This window comes from Lithobates pipiens, unplaced genomic scaffold, assembly GCF_037356315.1.
Source record: "Lithobates pipiens isolate NorthernLeopardFrog02 unplaced genomic scaffold, aLitPip1_a1.2 Scaffold_27, whole genome shotgun sequence".
Taxonomy (NCBI): Eukaryota; Metazoa; Chordata; class Amphibia; order Anura; family Ranidae; genus Lithobates; species Lithobates pipiens.
The window spans coordinates 31,188,164-31,209,689 of record NW_027507788.1 but is presented as its reverse complement, the minus strand read 5'-3'; the positions used below and the strand labels follow the sequence as shown (position 1 = coordinate 31,209,689).

The 21,526-nt window shown below is 41.4% G+C and overlaps 1 pseudogene; it reads right to left on the bottom strand.

The window, feature by feature from the left end:
* Positions 1-9,615: 9,615 nt before the first annotated feature.
* LOC143933139 (phospholipase A2 inhibitor and Ly6/PLAUR domain-containing protein-like) lies at positions 9,616-21,312 on the bottom strand (annotated as a pseudogene).
* Between the last annotated feature and the right edge of the window lie 214 nt (positions 21,313-21,526).

Below are 21,526 nucleotides of genomic sequence, written 5' to 3'. Positions count from 1 at the left end.
TTTGTAAATGGATAGAAAACTGTCTAAAAGACAGAATTCAGAGAGTAGTGGTTAATGATTCTTACTCGGAATTGTCTAAGGTTATCAGTGGTGTACCCCAAGGTTCAATGTTGAGAGCCTTACTTTTTAATATCTTTATAAACGATATAGGGTTTGGAATTAAAAGCACCATTTCTGCCTTTGCATATTACTCCAAACTATTAAGTGGAATAATGTCCTTACAGGATGCCTCCAACTTACAAGCCGAACTCCATGCACTGTTTCATTGAGCAACTAAGTGGCAAATGAGGTTTAATGTTGATAAATGTAAAGTTATGCACTTGGAGGCTAAGAATATGCATGCATCATACATACTAGGGGAAGTACAACTGGGGGGATCCATAGTGGAGAAGGATCTTGGGGTTTTGGTAGATAATACGCTCAATAATAGAATTCAATGGCAAGCTGCGCTTTCCAAAGCTAGCAAAGTCCTTTCTTGTATTAAGAGAGGTATGGACTCCAGAGAGACAGATATAATTTTGCCCCTGTACAAATCATTAGTAAGACCTCATCTGGAATATGCAGTTCAGTTTTGGGCTCCAGTTCTCAAAAAGGATATCGGGGAACTGGAGAAAGTGCAGAGAAGGGCAACCAAACTGAAAAGAGGCATGGAGGAGTTCAGCTATGAGGAAAGATTAGAGGAGCTGAATTTATTCACTCTTAAGAATAGGAGATTAAGGGGGATATGAGCAACATGTACACATACATAAGGGGTTCATATAGTGAATTTGGTGTTAAGTTATTCATTTTAAGATCATTACAGAGGACAAGGGGGCATGCTTTAAGTCTAGAGGAAAAGAGATTTTATTTCCAAGTATGGAAAGGTTTCTTCACAGTAAGAGCGGTTATAATGTGGAATAGACTCCCTCCAGAGGTGGTTCTGTCCAGCTCAGTAGATTGCTTTAAATACTTAAGGACCAGGCTTATTTTCAAACTTGTTGTTTACAAGTAAAATAATTTTTTTTGCTAGAAAATTACTTTATATATATATTTTTTTTTTCAGACACCCTAGAGAATAAAATGGCGGTTGTTGCAATACTTTATGTCACACCGTATTTGCGCAGCGGTCTTACAAGACAATTTTTTGGGGAAAAAAAACACTTTTTTGAATTAAAAAATAAGACAACAGTATAGTTAATTTTTTCTATATTGTGAAAGAAAATATTATGTCGAGTATATTTTTCCCCAACATGTCATGCTTCAAAATTGTGCCTGCTCATGAAATGGCGACAAACTTTGACCCTTAAAACCTCCATAGGGGACATTTAAAAATTTCTACAGGCTACCAGTTTTGAGTTACAGAGGAAGTATTTTACTAGAACTATTGCTATCGCTCTAACGATCGCAGCGGTACCGCACATGTGTGATTTGAACCCACAGTTTTCATATGCGGGTGTGACTTACTTATGTGTTCACTTCTGTGCACAAGCTTGGCAGAATGGGGCGCTTTACATTTTTTTTCTTATTTATTTTACTTTTTATTTTTACTGTCTTTTTAATTGAAAAAAAATTGGATCACTTTTATTCCTATTATAAGTAATGTAAATATACCTTGTAATAGAATAAAAGCATGACAGGTCCTCTTTAATGTGATATGTTCTCACATTTACATTTAAAAGCAATAAAAAAAAAGTCTTTTTTTTTTTGCAATAACAAAAATTTCCCCTTTAAGACCATTGGGCAGAAGTGAAATTTTACATCACTTCCGCCATCCAATGATATGGAGCCGAGTGGGGGCCATCTTTCCCTCATTTCATTTCCCTCATTTCACTTCCAGCCTCAGAGGAGAAAGGACCCATAGCTGACTTCCCTACATCAGACAGGCCCATATTGGACACAATGCTGAAAGATATGCTACTGTCCCTGCGATCCTCCTTACACACAGGTATGATCAGAGGAATCAATAAGTGCACAAGGGAGGTACAAGCCATAGGGCAGAGGGTGGATAATGGTGAAAAGAAGATGGAAGGATACACATCCTCATACGACATGATGGTGGAGGCTCACACAGCACAGGGTGAAGACATAACATGGCTGAAAGACAAGATCACAGACCTAGAGGACTGATCTAGAAGAAATAATATCAAACTAAGGGGTATGTCAGAGTCTGTCCCACCAAAATCACCTCCTCCAATATGCCCACACCCTGTTCTCCACCTTGGTACCAGCTCCTCCAATATGCCCACACCCTGTTCTCCACCTTGGTACCAACGCTCACAGCACAGGACCTCATAGTGAATAGCATTCACAAGGTCCCTAAACCCTCCTTTCTTCCACAGATAACCCCAAGGGATGTCCTATTAAAGGTTCATTATTACCACGTAAAGGAACAAACCCTACAAGTGTCACGAACACATGACAACATTCCTCCACAATACGCCACTATAAGGATGTCTCCAGGCATACGATACAATGCCGTTGCAACTTGGCAACCATTACTAAAGCAGTCCAAAATGAGTGGAAAGTGGTATCACACGAGCGTTCTAACAAGAAACACAGTGGGGGAAGTTCGTAACTAAACAATACAGCTAAACAAGATCATCTCCAGTTCTAGGAGCTAACAGTTCTTATCTCCTTTTTTTCCCTCCAATACCAAAGCAGATTCATCTGCCCAAGGATCAGTTGTAAGATCCATTTTTTATGTTCTCTACTTTAACTTTCTATGTTTTTAGATCTTTTTGATATCTGTTTGATACACGCAGCCATATCAGAATTAAATTATACCCACCCACTGAAGAAAACAATTTTCACATAACTTTTTCACACCACAGCTAACCATACCAGAGAAGATCATGCAGTGAGTACCTACACCAAATAACTATACGACAAAATGCACCACACCTGCAATGACCATCACCTGCCTCTCGATTAATGCGCAGGGCCTAAACCACCCCTCTAAAAGATTTTCCATGTGGAAAGAAGCCTGCAAGCAGAGGGCTGACATCCTCTGTGTGCAGGAAACTCACTTCCAACTTACTAAAATCCTGCACACGCAGGGACTACCCAAATGTGTTTTTGGCTTGTACTCCCAACCACAAAAAGGGAGGGATGCTTCTAGCCATAAAAAAAAAAATCCCTCTCCTTTCACCACCCCCCCAGAAACATAATTTCCTGCTTGTGTGATTGGCTCACCAACTTTCCCAGAAGTCTGCCTAAGATACAAGTAGGGATGCGCTTCGAGTTCGAGTCGAACACATGTTCTACTCGAACATTGCCTGTTCGCCTGTTCAGCGAACAGTGAACAATTTGGGCTGTTCGCAGAAAATTCGAAAAGCCGGAACACCCTATACAAGTCTATGGGAGAAATTTAAAGTGCTCATTTTAAAGGGTAATATGCAGGTTACTGGCCTAAAAAAGTGTTTGGGGACCCGGGTCCTGCCCCAGGGGACATGGATCAATGCAAAAAAAAGTTTTAAAAACGGCAGTATTTTCAGGAGCAGTGATTTTAATAATGATTAAAGTGAAACAATAAAAGTGTAATATTCCTTTAAATTTCGTAGCTGGGGGGTATCTATAGTATGCCTGTGAAGGGGCGCATGTTTCCCATGCTTAGAACTGTCCCTGCACAAAGTGTCATTTGTGCAGGAAAAAAAGTCTTTTAAAATCACTTGCGGCTAAATTGTCGGCTCCCGGAATACAGAGAACACTCAATGAGTGTTCTCTGTATTAGCCGACAATTCATTCATTCATTGATAAAAAATAAAAAAAGCGTGGGGGTTCCCCTAAATTCAATTACCAGGCCCTTCAGGTCTGACATGGATATTAAGGGGAACCCCGTGTCAAATTTTAAAAAAAATTGACGTGGGGGTCCCCCTAAATATCCATACCAGACCCTTCAGGTCTGATATGGATATTAAGGGGAACCCCGCATCAAAAAAAAAAAAAAATTGACGTGGGGGTCCCCCTAAAAATCCATACCAGACCCTTTATCCGAGCACGCAACCTGGCAGGCCGCAGGAAAAGAGGGGGGGACGAGAGAGCGCCCCCCCTCCCTCCTGAACCGTACCAGGCCACATACCCTCAACATTGGGAGGATGCTTTGGGGGTTTGTGACCCCTCAAAGCACCTTGTCCCCATGTTGATGAGGGCAAGGGCCTCATCCTCACAACCCTGGCCGGTGGTTGTGAGGGTCTGCGGGCGGGGGCTTATCAGAATCTGGAAGCCCCCTTTAACAAGGGGACCCCCAGATCCCGCCCCCCCTGTTTGAAATGGTAAGGGGGTACAAAAGTACCCATACCATTTCACAAAGAAAGTGTCAAAATGGTTAAATAAGACAAACACACTCTTGAAAAATTCCTTTATTAAAAATAAAAAAAATAAAAAAAAAGATTCCAGCGGTGCTAATCCACTCTTGCTATCCAGCGACGGATCTCCGGGGTCCAGCGATGGATGATCATATCCAGCGACGGGGGATCTCTCAGTCCAGCGCTGTCCATACATCCTTCTTCTGTCTCCACTGCGGAGACTGCGGAGATCCCAGCGCTGACGTTTCTTATATTAGGAGGGCGGGGCCACTCGTCACCTGACCCCGCCCCTCTGACGCTGGAGAGGGAAGCCAGGGGTTCCCCAGTGAGGTGTGGGTGACCCCGCCCCCTCTGATGTAACGCAGGTTTCCGTTACATCAGAGGGGGCGGGGTCACCCATACGTCACTGGGGAACCCCTGGCTCCCTTCACCAGCGTCAGAGGGGGTGGGGTCATGTGACGAGTGGCCCCGCCCTCCTAATATAAGAAACGTCAGCGCTGGGATCTCCGCAGTCTCCGCAGTGGAGACAGAAGAAGGATGTATGGACAGCGCTGGACTGAGAGATCCCCCGTCGCTGGATATGATCATCCATCGCTGGACCCCGGAGATTCGTCGCTGGATAGCAAGAGTGGATTAGCACCGCTGGAATCTTTTTTTTATTTTTAATAAAGGAATTTTTCAAAAGTGTGTTTGTCTTATTTAACCATTTTGACACTTTCTTTGTGAAATGGTAGGGGTACTTTTGTACCCCCTTACCATTTCAAACAGGGGGGGGCGGGATCTGGGGGTCCCCTTGTTAAAGGGGGCTTCCAGATTCTGATAAGCCCCCCGCCCACAGACCCTCACAACCAGCGGCCAGGGTTGTGAGGATGAGGCCCTTGTCCTCATCAACATGGGGACAAGGTGCTTTGAGGGGTCACAGACCCCCAAAGCATCCTCCCAATGTTGAGGGTATGTGGCCTGGTACGGTTCAAGAGGAAGGGGGGGCGCTCTCTCATCCCCCCCTCTTTTCCTGCGGCCTGCCAGGTTGCGTGCTCGGATAAAGGGTCTGGTATGGATTTTTAGGGGGACCCCCCCTGTCAATTTTTTTAAAAAATTTGATGCGGGGTTCCCCTTAATATCCATATCAGACCTGAAGGGTCTGGTATGAATATTTAGGGGGACCCCCACGTCAATTTTTTTTTTTAATTTGACACGGGATTCCCCTTAATATCCATGTCAGACCTGAAGGGCCTGGTAATTGAATTTAGGGGAACCCCCACGCTTTTTTTAAAAAAATTTTTTTTATTTTTTATCAATGAATGAATGAATTGTCGGCTAATACAGAGAACACTCATTGAGTGTTCTCTGTATTCCGGGAGCTGACAATTTAGCCGCAAGTGATTTTAAAAGACTTTTTTTCCTGCACAAATGACACTTTGTGCAGGGACAGTTCTAAGCACGGGAAAAATGCGCCCCTTCACAGGCATACTATAGATACCCCCTAGCTACGAAATTTAAAGGAATATTACACTTTTATTATTTCACTTTAATCATTATTAAAATCACTGCTCCTGAAAAAACGTTAGTTTTTAAAACTTTTTTTTGCATTGATCCATGTCCCCTGGGGCAGGACCCGGGTCCCCAAACACTTTTTAGGACAGTAACTTGCATATTACCCTTTAAAATGAGCACTTTAGATTGTGAACGTTTGTGTCCCATAGACTTTAATAGGGTTCTAAAGTTCACACGAAGTTTAGGTCTGTTCGCAGGTTCTGGTGCGAACCGAACAGGGGGGGTGTTCGGCTCATCCCTAGATACAAGTCAGATTTCAGGCATCCCCTGCACCAAAAATTTCATTTTTGGTGAGATACTCCCAATAGGAACACATCTAAAGGGATGCAGGCTCAGCAGTTTTCCTCATTAGTGCTCTGCAACTGCACAGCTGACTGATAATTATGAAACCACTCCCTTTAGACTCACTAAACACAGGGACACATAAGAAAAAACTGTGATTTCTTCAGAATAACAAAAGGTAGGAATCTGCAACAAAGGCTGGTATAATCCTTGCAATGTACATAGATTAGCCAGAGGGGAATGTTTTTTTTTTTCTCAACAAAAGTGGAGTTGCGCTTTAAATTCTAGAATTAAATGTGTAGCATGTGCTACTCTTGCATACTTTATATACACTATATTACCAAAAGTATTGGGACACCTGCCTTTACACGCACATGAACTTTAATAGCATCCCAGTCTTAGTCGGTAGGGTTAAATATGGAGTTCTCCCACCCTTTGCAGCTATAACAGCTTCAACTCTCCTGGGAAGACTGTCCACAAGGTTTAGGAGTGCGTTTCACCATTCTTCCAGAAGTGCATTTGTGAGGTCAGGCACTGGTGTTGGACGAGAAGGCCTGGCTCGCAGTCTCCACTCTAATTTATGCCAAAGGTGTTCTATTGGGTTAAAATCAGGACTCTGTGCAGACCAGTAAAGCTTTTCCACCCCAAACTCGCTCATCCATGTCTTTACAGACCATGCATTGTGCACTAGTCCAAATAATTTGGTGGAGGGGGGATTATGGTGTGAGTTTTTTCTTTTCAGGGGTTGGTCTTGGCCTCTTCCAGTGAGCTGTGTTCACACCTTTGCGAATTAGATGCGAGTTTACCCGCATTCAATTCGCAGAGCAGGAGATTGTGACTGGCTCTCTATGGAGCCGGTTCACACATCTCGGCAGCGGCTCCGGTGCAAATTGTACAGGAGCCCTGTGTGTCTTTTGATCCTTTTCAGGTCTGAATTCAACCCAAAAGTCGGGCTGAAATCAGACCTGAAATGGTGAATGGAGACGCTCCAGACTCCTGCTGTGAATCACTGCGTGTTCCAGTGTCAACCCTTAAGTTGTCAGCATACCAAGACATTATGGACAATTTCATGCTCCCAGCTTTGTGGGAACAGTTTGGGGATGGCCCAAACTGATATGGATGAGCGAGTTTGGGGTGGAGGAGCTTAACTGGCCTGCATCACAACCTGATAGAACACCTTTGGGATGAATCAGAGCAGAGACTGCAAGCCAGGTCTTCTTGTCCACATCAATGGCTGACCTCTCAAATGCACTTCTGGAAGAATGGTCAAACATTCCCATAGACACACTCCTAAACCTTGTGGACAGCCTTCCCAGAAGAGTTGAAGCTGTTATAGCTGCAAAGGGTGGACCAAGTCAATATTGAACCCTACGGACTAAGACTGGGATGTCATTAAAGTTCATTTGCGTGTAAAGGCAGGCGTGCTAATACTTTTAGGCTACTTTCACAATGGGGCAGTGAGAGTGTAGATGGTAAAGTGTTACTAGTTTTGGCTGCGCTTTACCGTCATTTTAACGGTCGAAGAAGGGATTAATCCCAACCATGTATCGATGCATGGGCGATATTAACCCCTTCTTCAGCCGCTAGCAGGGGTTAAAACCGCCCTGCTTGGCCGAAAAGAACAGTCACTGCTCTAATTCATTCCAATGGTTTTCTATCAGGATATAGTGCAGCTATAATTTACAACAATGGCTGCAATTATAGCCGCCCGCACCCCCATTCATTTTCCAATACTTTTTTTTTCTTTTTGTCATCTTCTACCTTTTGTTGGTGCTAAAGGCTGCAGTTCTGTCCCTCCTCACCGCGGCAAGGTGCATCATTACTGCTTGCCCATTGGCTCCTGGGATAACAGTGTCATCAACCCCGGGAGTCAATGGGCATCTCCTGCAGCTAGAATTGCGTTATTTCACAATTAGAAATAACGCAATGCTTCATTCCAGGTTGCTTGATCGATTGACAGGTTGCCATAGCAATGGGGCAGGAACTTCCTACACTATGGCAGCCTGCTAGACACACAATGGGCCATGATTTGCTTCTACAGCATATGTGCGAGATTGGGAGGTGCATACTGAGTAGCCAGCTGCGGGGCTGCCATCAGGGGAGACAGCCTATACAATTGTAAGGGGCCTCGGGGGAATTTTTCATTTTTCACTGCCTGGGGTGAGGATTGCTACATTAGTTTATTCATAGTGCAGTTTTCTTGCTGGTTTGACCCAATAAATTAAAGAGTTATTTAAAGCAGAGTTCCAGCTTTTTTTTTTTTTAACCCCCCCCCCCCCCCCCCCACGCAAAGGTCTCATCATTCCTAATACCTTTTGCCATTTGTGCTAAATGTACTTTTTCTTATTAGATTGTTTTGTAAAAAAATAAAAAAAAACTCACTGTGCTTTTCTTATCATCTGAAGCCCACATGTTGCTCCTTCCGAGATATGGTGCTGCTGGTTACCCAGTAGTTCCCGATCTCGCTGATGTGCATTGTGTACAAATCGTGGCTATATAAATAGAAGAAGAAGCTGCCTATTGCCTCTTGGAATTGATGACAATCATATCCCAGGAGTCAATGGGTGCCGGATATGACATACCTTGCAGCGGTGAGATACAGCAGAAGAGGATCATTCTAAATGACAAATAAGGTAAACCGCTTTGAAAAAAAAAACTACCGATGAATAATCTAATTGTGATCATCAACACTGGTGGGGAAACTTAAAAAAATGTGTGGAAATCCGCTTTAATGAAATGAGACACCGGAGACAATTGGGTTGCAGAGTAAAGCATTGTTTTATTGAAGCTTACAGCTCAGGACAGAGTCCAGGTACAAAATCTTAGTGGTTACAATAAGGAGTATTACTTGAGCAGTTGCAAACATACAGTATAGCAAAGATTCTCCTGCATGAATGATCAGCAAATCAAAGGCTTTAAAATCTACCAGTAGCTAATTTCAATTGGGCTTTCATTTTCCATAATCCATTATATACCAAAAATCATCTTTACACCTCCCAACCAGTGATGTTCTTAATGCCGACTGGTGGGGTGGGCTTCCCGATCTTGCAATAACTGTGATTGGCTATCAAAGTGGTCAAGTGATCGGGAGCCCATCCCTGGCTCTGGTCCATAAACAGTGACCGGGAGCTGCTGGTGACAGTGGTGCTGTATTGCCACATGAAGAGGCATGGCCAACTTTAAGGGGTTAAGGACGAATGTTTCAACATTCTGTAAGGTGATAGGATGTAAAGCATTGGAAGTGCTATCATAATTGCTTTGTATATGTACTGGTGACTGCAAAGAGCCATGTGAAGCTGAGCTTAGTACAGTAAAGACCTTTACTACTGTAATGGAGCTTTTAGATAGAATGGAAGTGAGCAAAGGAAGCCAACGAGCAGAAGGTTTGAGAAAAGTGGTGTCTGGTAAAGCACCTCATATACATGTTTTTTTTAACTCTTTCCTGATTGGCTAGGGTTCTGCCTTTTTTTTTGTCAATTTCCTGTAGTTTATCCAGTCATTCCTCCTCTTTTTCATGCTTGGGCTGATGCTTCAGTTCCGGTAACCAGCAGCTTTGTATTTTAATCTTCTTCATTCTGTATCCAATGGTTTGGCTGTATTCATGATTACAACTCAGATTTGACATGCATCCTCGTGCTGAAAAGTTGGTTAAAACACCGTCTGAAAGAAAAAAATTATTAGCATTAGCATGGTAAACATCCAAACAAACATTACCTTACGGCCTTTAAACATGAACTTCAGGATACTGCTAACTTCACATTTCCAGATCCTTCTCCCCATTAAACCACTGACAAATTAATAAAGAAAAAGTCTTCTTTTTTCATAAGAGAAGGTCGAGCCCAATGATGTCATAATCTTCTACAGAAAATGTGCCGTCCCGCTTGGCGATAGTTAGAGGACTTTCACTGCTGCCACCGGTCACAGCCACACAGGGAAGGAGCACTACATTTCTCATTTCGCAAAAGGGATAGCTGAGTACATTGTTGGCATGACAGACCATGAGTCTTCTAGGTGGTCACTCATGCAGGGCTGTTTTTAAGGCAGGGCAAAAGGGGCAGCTGCCCTGGGCCCTGTCATTGTTGTGGGGCCAAAAGCAGCTGCTTCATACTTGCCAACTATCCTGGTTTAAATTCCCTCACCCCTTGAGGTTTTAGTCCTGTGCTGTGTCCCAGATGACTCACCTGGAGACCCTGTGTTTACATGTAAATTACCGGCATTCATATGTAAATAGAGGCGGCCGGCAGCATTGATATGTATATCATGCCCCCCTGAGGTCATATCCACAGTAATCTCTAGCAACCAATCAACAAGCAGAATTCATGTGCTGTAACCTCTAGCAACTAACCAGTGAGCTGTAATGTGTTCTGTAACCTCTAGCAACCAGTCAGTGAGCGGTAATGATACACTGAAACCTCTGGCAACCAATCACACTAGCTGCTTGATCTGATTCAGTAAACTTATTTTCCAGTCTAGCTGCTATTTATTGTAAGTCTTAGAGAAGGTGGAGAGCGAAATGCATGGGGAGTGGGCCCCCAAGAAAGGTTTTGCCCAGGGTCCAATCATATTAAAGATGGCCCTGCACTCATGATGTGAGGTCCTGGTGACTGGGGCAGATTAGGAGTTACATGGCCTATCACTCAAATATGAGACTGGGAGTCTGAGATGCCCGGGTCTCTCCCCACTACAGAGAACAAAAACAAAGATATGCCACAGCTCACTGAAAAAGAAAAGTTACAAGACTGGTGGCCGGGGAAATAGAAGATAGATTTGCCACCAGTCCTATGACTCCAGTATAGATTTGTGAGTATGTAAAAAAGAATTACTTTATTTAACTACTTAAGTACCCATCTGAAATACCTCATCTTTACCAGGCTATTATTAATTTTTCAGCACTGTGAGATTGTTTGACTGACAATTACTCTTTTATGAAGATATGCAGAGAAAGACGCAGTACGTCGGCAATTTTATTAAAAGGCATCGGTTAAAAATACTTTCAGGATGACAGGATGAGTAAACAGGCACATCAATGCCTGAAGTCCTCCTGAGATGGTCTCCCTGTCAATGTGCTGGACCACAGCCACAGGAACCGAGGGTCTGGAGGAGCAAGATATAGCACCTGGAGGACCCTTCTAGCAGAAGCGTTCCTACTTATCATTCTCCAGTTACGCTTTTATAAAGCACTGCACCCAATTGAGTCTTGTATCATTTTGAGACAGGCACAGCTTTCTTTTTGCGCTATTTAATAACTGTTGGGATTTTAGTTTTTAATATAAAAAGGAACAAAGATCCAAATTTGTGAAAAAAGCTGTTCCCTTTACTTTCTACGTACTAATTTCTGTTAAACTAAAAATGCCACAATAATATTAAAGTTCCCAAAATGACCCCCACTGGAAGGAAAACACCTCAAGGAGCCAGTCTGAATGGTTCTGTATATTTCGCCTGTAAAATCTATCTATCTATCTATCTATCTATCTATCTATCTATCTATCTATCTATCTATATATATATATATATATATATATATATATATATATATATATATATATATATATATATATATATATATATATGTATATCTATATCTATATCTATCTATCTATATATCTATCTATCTATCTATATCTATATCTATATCTATATATATATATATATATATATATATATATATATATATATATATATATATATATATATATATATATATATATAATTATATCTAGATCATATTCTTATCAGGTAATATATATATATATATATATATATATATTACCTGATAAGAATATTATGATCTTATTATCTAGATATAATTAATAGCTATGTTCTTTTTAATATAGGATCTCTATTTACAGTCAAAGGAAGTGAGGTCCTGACGAAGTAAAGATGTGAAACGCGTCGACCTCCTAACTAGTAGATACAGAGAAATATTGTTTAATACCATCTTGGTCATATTGATCTGAGCCAATCCCTTTGGTTTTATTTGTAAATGTGCTAACATTTTTTAAATAATTTTGTAATAAAGATAATATTTATAATTATGTTGTAAACGTCCTTCACTGGTATAAAGTCCGATCAAATCGTTCTATCAAAATCATTAAATTGGTTTTCGTTACTTCAAATATTTCTGAATTAACAAATTTGCCAGAATTTTGTAAAAAAAACTAATGCGGAACGATTATTTAAAGGGAGGTTATGCTGCTACATCAGCAACTGAAATTAACCATTTGCCGACCGACGAATGCTGATTTACATCCTGATTTTGAAGACGGATATTGTTGTTATGGCAGCAGCTACCTGCCATAACCCCATACCCCGTGTTCGGCCAGCAGTCGGCTACAAGATAAAAGTGGTCTCTGCGGTGTATTCACCGCCAGATCACTTTTATTGACGGGGGAGAGGGGCCCTCCCCCGTCAATAAAAGTGATCTTGCGGTGAATACACCGCAGAGACCACTTTTTTTCAGCCTTCCCCTCTCCCGCTGCACTCCGTTGCCCTCCGCTGCTTACCGGATCCGTCGGCAGCAGCAGCGGTGGAGGCAATCCGGTCCTTTCACTGTGCTGTGCATGGCCCCCACCCGTCTCCATGTCACTGCAGGGCGGAAATGCCGTCAAAACGTCACTTCCGCCCATAGCTCTTTAAGGGACATTTTTTTAAATAATTTTTTAAATGACAATTTTTTTTTTATTGCATTTTAGTGTAAATATGAGGTCTTTTTGACCCCCGATCTTATATTTAAGAGGTCCTGTCAAGCTTTTTTTTTCTATTACAAGGGATGTTTACATTCCTTGTAATAGGAATAAAAGTGACACAATTTTTTTTTAAAACAGTGTAAAAATAAAAGGTAAAATAAATAAGATTTTTTTTTTTTAAATGCGCCCCGTCCCGCCCAGCTCACGCGCAGAAGCAAACATATATGTGAGTAGTGCCCGCATATGAAAACGGTGTTCAAACAACACATGTGAAGTATTGCCACGATTGGTAGAGCGAGAGCAAACATTCTAGCTCTGGACCTCCTCTGTAACTCAAAACATGCAACCTGTAGAATTTTTAAAAGTCGCCTATGGAGATTTTTAAGGGTAAAAGTTTGTCGCCATTCCATGAGCGGGCTAACTTTACTGTTGTCTTATTTTTTAATTACATTTTTTTTATTTTTTTCCAAAAAAAGTGCGCTTGTAAGATCGCTTTGCAAATACGGTGTGACAGAAAGTATTGCAACAACCGCCATTTTATTCTTTAGGGTGTTAGAAAAAAATTTATAATGTTTGGGGGTTCTAAGTAATTTTCTAGCAAAAAAAAATGTTTTTAACTTGTAAACAACACATCTAAAAAAGAGGCTCAGTCCTTAAGTGGTTAGGGGAACAAATATCTTGAATAATATGGAAAAGCAAGCCCCCATAAAGTAATAAAAACCTACCTGGTTTTTCCATCAATCCAACTAATATGGTACAATGGTCATCCTTACTTCTGCAGATTGTATTTGTGACAGGCTTACACACCTCTAAGGTATCATACGAGGAGCAAGATGGACATTCGGGCCCATTGTAGGGGTAGGTTCTATTCTTCACTGTAGGGTAAAGGTGTAAAATAAAAAATAAAAAATAAAATAGAAATGCATTATGAAAAATAGGATAAGTATTAAAGTTTATCTAAACCCATAAATGAAAATGTAATACGTTGCAGTGTTTAGATGTGGAGGTTCCATTAATTTTATTTTTTTCAGGCTTTATTCCTTTTATCTTCATCTGGAAAGTCTGAGAATAACATACACCCTGTCCTAAGGTTTCTACACTCATTCCTCTACAGTATTTATTGAAGGAGCCATAGTTGCCACCAGTGGCAGTGTGTCCATAAAGGGCGCAGGGGCGCTAACCCCTAATCACCTTAGATAGATTCATGCATTGATCAATGGTCGCTGCTGACACCCCCTATTTAGGTGCCCGGACCATTTTCGGGTGCCGGGCATCTGAATTAAAGAGGTGGGGGTGTATTTGGAAGCACCGGATTAGAGCAATAGGCTCTAATAGGTGCCCAAAAAGGTGAACAGCGGGCGCAATGCTGTGCGATCTCTGTTCACTCAGCTGTGTGTTATTTGCTTTGCTAACACTGAATCCGCCTCTCAGCCAATGAGGTTGCTGGGTCTGTTACCGGTCATCTGATTGGCTCAAACGTCAGGCGCTGTGATTGGACACCTGAGAGAGGACGGATGAAGACACGGAGGACGTGCAGGAGACTGCCACTGACCCCCTCCGAAACAGGTAAGTGCCAGGCAACATCTGTTGGGGCACGCTGGGGCATTTGATGGGGCACACTAGTGGCATCTGATGGGGCACACTGGTGGCATCTGATGGTGCACACTGGCGGCATCAGATGGGGCACACTGGTGGCATCTGATGGTGCACACTGGCGGCATCTGATGGGGCACACTGGAGGCATCTGATGGTACACCCTGGCGGCATCTGATGGTGCACACTAGCGGCATCTGATGGGGCACACTGGCGGCATCTGATGGTGCACACTGGCGGCATCTGATGGGGCACACTGGAGGCATCTGATGGTACACCCTGGCGGCATCTGATGGTGCACACTGGCGGCATCTGATGGGGCAAACTGGTGGCATCTGATGGTGCACACTGGCGGTATCTGATTGGGCACACTGGCGGTGTCTGATGGGGCACACTGGCGGCATCTGATGGGGCACAGTAGTGGCAATTGATTACCCACTGGCAGAAATTGATGGGCACAGAGTCAGCAATTGATGGGCACAGTGGCTGCATTTGATGGGCCCAGTGGCTGTGTTTGATGGCACAGTGACAGCATTTGATGGCACAGTAGCTGCGTTTGATGGCACAGTGGCACAGTAGCTGCAATTAATGTTTTTTTTTTCAGTTTGTCTGTGCCCCCCAAAAATTTTGAGCACCAGCCACCATTGGTTGCCACATAGACTGGACTACAGTTGCATCTTCCGTTGTCTATCTCCATCACATAGTGGGTATGGAGATTAGTAAGTTTAAAGAAGAATGAGACCATTATTGCTTCAAAGACAATTTCAGTGTATTTCTGTCAAAGTCAAAAGGTGTACTTGCTGAAAAATGTCTTAGGCCGCGTACACACGGGCGGATTGTCTGCCCAACTAAGTTCGTCAGACAATCCGACAGACAGTCCGTTCAAAATTTGAATGAACGGACTTGACCACACATGATGAGCAGACAGTCCGTTGAAAGCATGCGTGATGACGTGTACAGCACGTACGATGGGACTAGAAAAACGACGTCCTATACACTGCAATGCAACCTTCGGCCGTGTAAATCCTTTCTGAGCATGCGCCATACTTAGTCCGTCCAACTTGCCTACACACGAGCGGACTGTCCGCTGAAACCAAGTTTGGACGGACAAAACCAAGTTTGAACGGACAAAATTACGGAAATTCCGTAAGACTTTGTTCGTCAGACAGTCCGCTGAAAAAGTCCGCTGTAGCCCACACACGAGCGGATTGTCCGCTGAAACACGGTTCAGCGGACTAAGTTGGACAGACAATCCGCCCGTGTGTACGCGGCCTTAGTCTGAAAAAGAAAATGAATGCAGCCATCACATCCAAGGATCATCAGTTGGCTGAATGAACTGGCATATTTTATGCTGGCCTTAGACAGCCAGATGTCATAAGGGTGAAAATACATATCTCATTTGTGAAGCAAGTTTTTAAAGTCAAAGTTTTTTTTTTTTTTTTTTACCTTAATGCATTCTATCACAAAGAGAAGCCTTTAAAGAGGAAGTAAACCCTGATGGGTTTTACTTCCTCTTTGTTCCCCTGCAAATATAAAGCATAATGGACTACTATGCATCGCATAGTAGTCCATTATGTGTCACTTACCTGACACAGGAGCCAGCGATGTCACCGCTGTCCCCTCTTCGATGGAGCGTCCATCTTCTTTGCGGGCATCATGGCTCCGGCGCTGTGATTGGCCGGAGCCGCGATGATGTCACTCCCGTGCATGCGCACGGGTGCCGCCACTAACGCCGTTAGCATATTTTTGATCTCTTTATCATTTATCATTTGTGTCTTTACACATACCTTATGTTATGGTAGTTTTTTTAGCGCTGCTACAATCTTTTCTTCTACTTTCCGTTTCCATTGTATGTATCATCATACCTCTAGCAGCTGCTTTTGTTGATTGTTTTTGGTATAAGCGCGGTATTTACATTTTACCAGAAACACACACATACATTATTCTCACCCACAAAAGTCCCATTGTTGCAAAGATCACTTTCACAGCAATCATATGCCAGGTCATAGTACACATCATCATTAGCATAGGCGTACATGCTATGATTGCATTCCAGATTTAAAGCGCAGCGCTTCTCGATGGAGTGATACGTGTGATCTGCAAACAAAAATTATTTATTTATTTTATTTATATTATTTGTTTATTTATTTATTTATTTATTTATTTAATTAATTAAATTTATCTAATTTATCTAATTGTTTTCATACAGATAGAGCTTTCTGTTGATGCTATTTGATCACCACTAGGCTGAAATTTTTCCGACAAAAAAATCTGACTTTTTCCGATAGTTTTTAGAGAATTATATATATATATATATATATATATATATATATATATATATATATTCTTTTGATGCTATTTGATCACCACCACATTTATTTATTTATATTATTTATTTATTTATATCATAAAAAAGAAAAGCCTAGTGGTGATCAAATAGCATCAAAAGAATATATATATATATATATATATATATATATATATATATATATATATATATATATATATATATATATATATATATAAAATTCTCTAAAAACTATTGGAAAAAGTCTGATTCTTTTGTCGGAAAAATTTTAGATCCTGCTCTCAAATTTTTTCTGTCGGAATTTCCGACGGAAAAAGTCCACACACAATCGGATTTTCTGACAATATAATCCAATTGGACCTTTTCCGTCAGAATTTCCGACCGTGTACAGGGCATTAGAAGCTATATAGAAATTATTCCGTAAAAAAAATATAACACAAACAGACATAAAACTAAACTCAAACACTCATTGATATTCTTTATCTCGGCAGCGAAAATGGTCACATTAAAATTCTGAAAAAAAAAACTGGCTACCTGAGATAAATACTTTTAAAAACAATGAAAAACAGAGACTAAATAAAAACTATTTAAAAATATGGAAACCTTGCCATAAGTAAAAAAAAAAAACTAACAAAATATTTCTAAAACCTAATTTTTTACAGCCATAGAGAGATGGAAGATGGTTACTTACTGAATCCAGATTTTTCATAGACGGTCATACATGAGCTGCCATCTGGGCATTCAGTCGTTTTACCCTTGCAATATTAAGCATTACGACCTTGGCACTCATAACATTTGAGCTTTTCAGCTAGAAAAAAAACATAAACAAATTCTACTAATAATAATAATGATAATCTGTTCTGATCTACCAGGTAAAAGTGCTGTCCTATCTATAACGCACAATGCTACATATTATCCTGCCAATGGCTGTAAACCATCCAAAAGGCAATCTGCTATACATGAATAAACCTAAGTATGTAAACCTTAAATCTATCATCATTATCTTTGACATCATGCCTCAATGCATAGAGTTTTCTTACGCAAATCTTTTTTTTTTGTCAACACATTTACCTTAGGATCCTGTCAATAACAGTACTTTCTGTTGCAGGTTGACAGTGCTGAGCCATGGCTTCCCGACTAACAGGAGCTTTGGGAGCCTGCCGTGCATTGGCCATTAAGATGTGAGGACTTATGAATTAATGGTTGTGGAAAGAATCATCTGAGTTTCCATTATTTCTTATGGGGAAATTCACTTTGATATATGAGTGCTTTGGATTAAAAGCCTGTTTCCAGAACCAATTATGCATGGAATCCAAGGTTTTACTGTATATATCTTTCATGAGTACATTGAAGGTGGTTCTACCATACTCCTCAGTAGGGATGAGCCGGACACCCCCTGGTTCGGTTCGTACCAGAACTTTTGAACGGACCAAAAATTTGTGCAAACTTTAGAACCCCATTGAAGTCTATGGGACTCAAATGTTCAAAATAAAAAGTGCTAATTTTAATGGCTAATATGCAAGATACTGTCCTAAAAAGGGTTTGGGGACCTGGCTCCTGCCCCAGAGGACATGGGTCAATGCCTAAAATGTTTGTAAAAATTGCAGTTTTTTCGGGAGCACTGATTTTAATGACGATTAAAGTAAAAAAGAAAAAAGTGAAATATTATTTTAAATATCATGCCTGGGGGGTGTCTATAGTATACCTGTGAAGTGCCATATAGGTAGATACAGGTGTATACTGCGCTGAAGGCACACAACACCCACTAACTCCTGCAGATGGCTCTATTAGAGAACAGCAATAAAGGGTAGATACAGGTGTATACTGCGCTGAAGGCACACCACACCTGCAGATGCCGGAACACTACACAAGGCCGCCGTGCTGCTGGCCTCATATAGTGTGGGGCGTGTACTAAACAGCCTGAGCTATAATTAGCCACAGGCATCCTGCCTGTGGCCAATCATGGCTCTCCTCGCTGCCGGCGCTGTGATTGGCCAAGCATGTGTCACAGGGTCACAGTGCATGCTTGGGCAATCATGAGCCAGCAATCCACTGCGATGGCGCAGTGCATTGTGGGCCGTGAGCGCCACACGAATTTGGCGTGAATGGCCCACAGAGTTCTGGCTTCGCCGAACGGGTGAGCAGCCGGTGTTTGAGTCGAACGTGCGTTCGACTCGAACACCAAGCTCATCCTTACTCCTCAGCTTAGAACTCAAACAAGAACACTTATTGAAGCTTATTCTTGTAGCATCTGTATTTTATTATAATTATATATAATTTGATAAGTATAATATATAATATAATATTCATTCCTTGAATAGCTGTGGAGTGGTGGCATGCCGTTGGAGCTATATATATAAAGACTTTGTGACAAATATTATGATTGTGTTTTTTTTTTAAATTTGTCTATCTTTGTTGGCACAATTCTTTAAGCAGATATAAACCCTAACTGGATCACAATTCATTTACTAAAGCACTGTGCATTATAATGAATTGCTGGTTTATTTTTCATAAAATACAGTTTTGTGCATGTCATTGCTGCTAATCTTCTGCAGCCTTTTTCAGTAGCTTCCCCCTGCCCTCATGCACAACACCTACTGCACAATTGAATGGAGCTACTTGAAAAGAGCTTCTCTAACCCTTGGGAGCCGCTTAAGGTTTCTCCAATGTACTTCACTAAAATGTTAATATTGTGCAGGAATTTTGCTATATTCAACAACATTTTTGGGTTCATTAAAGCTCTCTAGTTTGTTCAATCCAAGCTGCTGACTTTTAATAAATGGACACTAACCTTTCCTGAAATCCAGCGATGTCAGCAGCCAAAACGATCAATCGCTCTGATCTCGGCTGTTGCCGCCGCTGCTTCTTTGCTGCTTTTCCTACTACACATTCGCAAGTCGCCCAGCGCAATGAGAATGCTCCGCAATGTCTCTGGGACCCGTTTATGTCACAGCGGGACAGGAAGAGACATAAACGTGGGAGTCTATGCCCGGAAGTGGGTGCAAATACCTGTCTTAGACAGGTATCTGCACCCCCCTCCTCCCTGAAAGGTGCCAACTGTGGCACCAGAGGGTGGAACTCCACTTTAAGGGCCGAGCCTCTTTTTGAGATTTGCTGTTTACAAGTTGAAAACTGTTTTGTTTTGTTTTTTGCTAGAAAATTACTTAGAACTCCCAAATATTCTACTTTTTTTTCCCTAACACCCTAGAGAATAAAATGTCAGTCATTCCAATACTTTCTGTCACACTGTATTTGCGCAGTGGTCTAACAAGCACACTTTTTTTGGGAAAAAATACACTTTTTTGAATTAAAAAATAAATCAACAGTAAAGTTAGCCTAATTTTTTTTATATTGTGAAAGATAATGTTATGCCGAGTAAATTGATACCTAACATGTCACGCTTCAAAATTGCGCCCGCTCGTGGAATGGCGACAAAGTTTTATCCTTAAAAATGTTTAACGTTTAAAAAATTCTGCAGGTTGCATGTTTTGAGTTACAGAGGATATCTAGGGCTAGAATTATTGCTCTCACTCTACTGATCGCAGCAATACCTCACTTGTGTGGTTTAAACACCTTTTTTATATGCGGGCGCTACTCAAGTATGTGGTGGCTTCTGCACGCGAGCTCGGCGGGACAGGGCACTTTTAAAATATTTTTTTTCTTATTTATAATACCATTTATTTTTTTATTTTTACGCTGTTCTTAAAAAAAAAAAAGTGTCAAATGTGTCACTTTTATTCCTATTACAAGGAATGTAAACATCCCTTGCAATAGAGAAAACGCATGACAGGCCCTCTGAAGTATGAGATCTGAGGTCACTTATATTTACACTAAAATATTGATGTCGCTTCTGCCCTGCAATGTTATGGAGATGGGTGGGGGTCATCCAGCAAGGAGCAACATCCGATCACCTCCGCCGCTACCGATGGCTCCCATAAGCAGCGGAGGGCACCGGAGCATGGCGGGAGGGGGATCCCTCTCCCACCGCCAATAAAAGTGATCTCACGACGAATCCGCTGCAGAGACCAATCTTATCGGAAAGTGGACCGCCGGCCGAAGAAGAGGATACCAGGGTTATGGCAGCTAGCTGTTGCCCTAACAACGATATTCCTCTTCAAAGTTAGGACGTACATTGGCGTGCAGCGGTCCGTAAGTGGTTAAGAGTTGATTTTAGCTTACTAAACATTTATCACTTTTTGTTTCCTGTTCTATCTTGGTTTTCACCAAGCTGAAGTCGTGTTCATGGGATGTCTGAGATGGCTTGCAAGACGCCGAGCCCTCCTTTCTTTTTCAGTTGCGTGAAATAAGAGTAAGTAAATAAATAAATAAATACGTAAATATTATTATTATTATTATTATTATTATTATTCAGGATTTATATAGTGCCAACAGTTTGCGCAGCGCTTTACAACATGAGGGCAGACAGTACACTTACAATACAAATCAATACAGGAGGGACTAGAAGGTCCTGCTCGTTAGAGCTTACAATCTAGAAGGGAGGGTCAAGTTGAAACAAAATAAGCTTGTTTTTAGTAAATGACATAGGTTACTTACCTGTATATAGATCAAAGGAGAAAAGTAACAGGACAACGGCAATCGCCTTCATTTTTTATTGTTTTTGAATGTCCTGGATGTTGGTGATCTTCTGATGCTTTTCAGAGATTTAAGGTCTTTTCAAATGCTGGTATTTATTTGATGCTAATGGCCAATGAAGCAGATTTATTATGAGCTCATCATTTCATTTTGTGGAGGCGTTTGTTTGATAAACTAATACCGAACAGTATTTAATAAATGTAAATGTTTGGAAATAATGTTTGCAT